Source organism: Brassica napus, unplaced genomic scaffold (genome assembly GCF_020379485.1).
Source record: "Brassica napus cultivar Da-Ae unplaced genomic scaffold, Da-Ae ScsIHWf_1237;HRSCAF=1767, whole genome shotgun sequence".
In the NCBI taxonomy this organism is placed as follows: Eukaryota; Viridiplantae; Streptophyta; class Magnoliopsida; order Brassicales; family Brassicaceae; genus Brassica; species Brassica napus.
Genome location: NW_026014658.1, coordinates 280,634 through 284,941, shown reverse-complemented (window position 1 = coordinate 284,941; position 4,308 = coordinate 280,634). Strand labels below are relative to the sequence as shown.

The 4,308-nt window shown below is 49.2% G+C and overlaps 1 non-coding gene across 1 annotated transcript; it reads left to right on the top strand.

Annotated features, from left to right (window-relative positions):
• Window positions 1-1,803: 1,803 nt before the first annotated feature.
• LOC125596596 lies at window positions 1,804-1,959 on the top strand. The gene has a single exon (XR_007331148.1). It is a non-coding gene; the product is annotated as a 5.8S ribosomal RNA (ribosomal RNA).
• Window positions 1,960-4,308: the final 2,349 nt, after the last annotated feature.

Below are 4,308 nucleotides of genomic sequence, written 5' to 3'. Positions count from 1 at the left end.
ATTAGGTTACTCATCCAACTCTGTTGTCCTTTTTGCAGGTAGCTTAGGTAAGGATGATCGGATAACAGGGTGCTGGACGTTAGGACCGCCGATGTAGATTTTCATGCCTTTTGTAAACGGTATTGTGGATTTGTGTTTAGTTGACTCGTTTTGGCATTAGGCCGGGACCGGTCTCGAATTATATCAATGTATGGATATTTCTTGAATCAATAAAGTAATTGTTTTATATGCGCTTCATGAGTACTCTGATATTTGACTTGTCCGGTCTAACACAACGTTAGGTCATAGTACGGGTTGAAAAGCCTTAGGCCTCGATCTAACAGAAAACGCTAACTCTAGGTACGGGTTGCAAAGCCTTGTGCCTTGACGCAGCGGGACGAGTTAGTGGATGAACTGTTCTAGGTCGTGGAGTAAATTTTGTGACTCTGACTGGATCGTCCCTAGCCCGTCACGTAGCGCTTCTGGACCATGGTGTTGGGTTGGACGGTCAGTCATGTTCTTGCTTGATTGTTGGCTGGCCGGTTGGCTCAATCATCTCCAACCCTGGGTGTTCGACGGTCGATCGGTCATGTTCTTGTTTGATTGTTGGCCGGTTGATCGACCATATGTCTAGGACGGTTCTGGGGTGTTACAGTCGGGGGCATTCGTATTTCATAGTCAGAGATGAAATTCTTGGATTTATGAAAGACAAACAACTGCGAAAGCATTTACCAAGGATGTTTTCATTCATCAAGAAAGAAAGTTGGGGGCTCGAAGACGTTCAGATACCGTCCTAGTCTCAACCATAAACGATGCCGACCAGGGATCAGCGGATGTTGCTTTTAGGACTCCGGTGGCACCTTATGAGAAATCAAAGTTTTTGGGTTCCGGGGGGAGTATGGTCGCAAGGATGAAACTTAAAGGAATCAACGGAAGGGCACCACCAGGAGTGCAGCCTGCGGCTTAATTTGATTCAACACGGGGAAACTTACCAGGTTCATACATAGTAAGGATTGACAGAGTGAGAGCTCTTTCTTGATTCTACGGGTGGTGGTGCATGGCCGTTCTTAGTTGGTGGAGCAATTTTTCTGGTTAATTTCGTTGACGAACGAGACATCAGCCTGCTAACTAGCTACGTGGAGGCATCCCTTCAAAGCCGGCTTCTTAGAGGGACTATGGCCGTTTAGGCCACGGAAGTTTGAGGCAATAACAGATCTGTGATTCCCTTAGATGTTCTGGGCCGCACGCGCGCTACACTGATATATTCAAGGAGTTCACACCTTGGCCGAAAGGCCCGGGTAATCTTTAAAATTTCATCGTGATGGCGATAGATCATTGCAACTTTTGGTCTTCAACGAGGAATTCCTAGTGAGCGCGAGTCATCAGCTCGCGTTGACTACGTCCCTGCCCTTTGTACACACCGCCCGTCGCTCCTACCGATTGAATGATCCGGTGAAGTGTTCGGATCGTGGCGACGTGGGTGGTTCTCCGTCTGCGACGTCACGAGAAGTCCACTAAACCTTATCATTTAGAGGAAGGAGAAGTCGTAACAAGGTTTCCGTAGGTGAACCTGCAGAAGGATCATTGTCGTACCCTGGAAACATCACTCTCGGTAGGCCAGTTTCTTATTGTGCCTACAGAATCCTTGGTTATGCGTTCATCCATGCCCAAGACGTCCGTTATGGTTGGATCGTACGCATAGCTTCCAGATATCACCAAACCCAGCACGAAAAGTGTCAAGGAAAAAGCAACTAAACAGCCTGCTTTCTCCACCCCGGAGACGGTGTTTGTTCGGAAGCAGTGCTGCAATGTAAATTCTAAAATGACTCTTGGCAATGGATATCTCGGCTCTCGCATCGATGAAGAATGTAGCAAAATGCGATACTTGGTGTGAATTGTAGAATCCCGTGAACCATCAAGTCTTTGAACGGAAGTTGCACCCCAAGCCTTCTAGCCGAGGGCACGTCTACCTGGGTGTCACAAATCGTCGTCCCCCCATCCTCTCGATGATATGGGACGAAGCTGATTTCCCGTGTGATACCGCACGCGGTTGGCCAAAATCCGAACTAAGGATGCCAGGAGCGTCTTGACATGCGCTGGTGAATTCAATTCTCGTCCTATAGTCAGACGATCCGGTCCAAAAGGTCTTGATGACCCAAAGTCCTCAACGCGACCCCAGGTCAGGCTGGATGACCCGCTGAGTTTAAGCATATCAATAAGCCGAGGAAAAGAAACTAACAAGGATTCCCTTAGTAACGGCGAGCGAACCGGGAAAAGCCCAGCTTGAAAATCGGACGTCTTTGGCGTTCGAATTGTAGTCTGGAGAAGCGTCCTCAGCGACGGACCAGGCCCAAGTTCCCTGGAAAGGGGCGCCAGAGAGGGTGAGAGTCCTGTCGTGCCCGGACCCTGTCGCACCCGAGGCGCTGTCTACGAGTCGGGTTGTTTGGGAATGCAGCCCCAATCGAGCGGTAAATTCCGTCCAAGGCTAAATATGGGCAAGAGACCGATAGTGAACAAGTACCGCGAGGTAAAGATGAAATGGACTTTCAAAAGAGAGTCAAAGAGTGCTTGAAATTGTCGGGAGGGAAGCGGATGGGGGCCGGCGATTCGTCCCGGTTAGATGCAGAATGGAGCAATCCGGTTTGCTGATAGATTCGGGCCGTGGACCAACACAGATTAAGGTGGTGACCTAAGCCCGGGCTTTTGTTATGCCCGCAGAGACGTTGCTGCCTAAATCGTGGTCTGCAGCACACGCCTCACGGCGTGCCTCGGCATCTGCGTGCTCAAGGTGTCGGGCTGTGGGCTCCCCATTCGACCCATCTTGAAACACAGAACAAGGAGTCTGCCATGTGTGCGAGTCAACGGATGAGTAAACCTGTAAGGCGCAAGGAAGCAGATTGGCTGGATCCCTCACAGGTGCACAACCGACCGACCTTGATCTTCTGAGAAGGGTTTGAGTGTGAGCATGCATGTCGGGACCCGAAAGATGGTGAACTATGCCTGAGCCAGGCGAAGCTAGAGGAAACTCTGGTGAAGGCCCGCAGCGATACTGACGTGCAAATCGTTCGTCTGACTTGGGTATAGGGGCGAAAGACTAATCAAACCATTTAATGGCTGGTTCCCTCCGAAGTTTCCCTCAGGATTGTTGGAGCTAGGAAACGAGTTCTATCGGGTAAAGCCAATGATTAGAGGCATCAGGGATGCAATGTCCTCGACCTATTCTCAAAATTTAAATAGGTAGGGCGGGGTGGCGGCTTTGTTGACCCATCCCACGGAATCGAGAGCTCCAAGTGGGCCATTTTTGGTACGCAGAACTGCCGATTCGAGATGAACTGGAAGCTGGGTTACGTGTAACACCCGAATCCGGCCTCTCAACAAAACTGGACCAGTCTGCTATATAATCAATCCTTTGCTTGTTTGATTCATTTCAAGTCTTTCATTTACTATGTCATGTTGGAATCTGAGGTTCTAAAACAATTGAACAGATAGCACAGCGGAATATAAATGTGTATAAAATGTATTACTTAGAAACATGAGATCCGATACACAATTTCTTAATCGTTTCAGAGACAGTCACTAGTTCATCCCTAGCATCATCTAACAACACGTTACATAGCCTCTCATTTACCGAGCCTTCACGGCTCCTTGGCTTGAACTCTTCTTCGTACTCCCGTACTGTCTTGCGGCCTTGGACCAAATCTAGAAACTTAGCTTCCAGGCGATCCCAAGCCTCAGCAGGAAAGTATTTGCGGTTGAATTCAACTTCAAAATCCGCAAAACTTGTGAGACTTCCATTGGTGCGCTTGTCCACTGCAAGCCACCAATTATGCGCGTCCCCTTCGAGGAAGTGAACCGCAATGTCTCGCCTGTAATCCTCTGGACAGCGAGTTGATTGGAAGTTTCAGACCAGCCTACTCCTCCACTCATCTTCCACAACAGGGTTGGTGCTACCTGAGAATTGCTTCGTACCCAATCTGGATAGATGTTGAAGCAAACTCAGATAGTCAACCTTCTTTACAAACCTTTCCGGTCAATCGATCTCGATCACCTCAACCGCGTCCACAACTGGACCCGTAGCAATAGGTGTAGCCGTAGCTACAGGTTTAGCTTGACCAACTGATGAATTCACTAGTAGAGTGAACAGCTGGACACCCACAGACGTCCTGTGTGTACTGAACAAACCGTCCACATGGGCCAAAATCACCCGAACAGTCCACGGAAGGGCCAGCGTGCTGAGTCCAACGACCAACGTGCTGATATGTGTACTGATAGACAGCCACGGATGTCCTGTGTGTGCTGACGGACACAGATGAACACACACGGACAGCC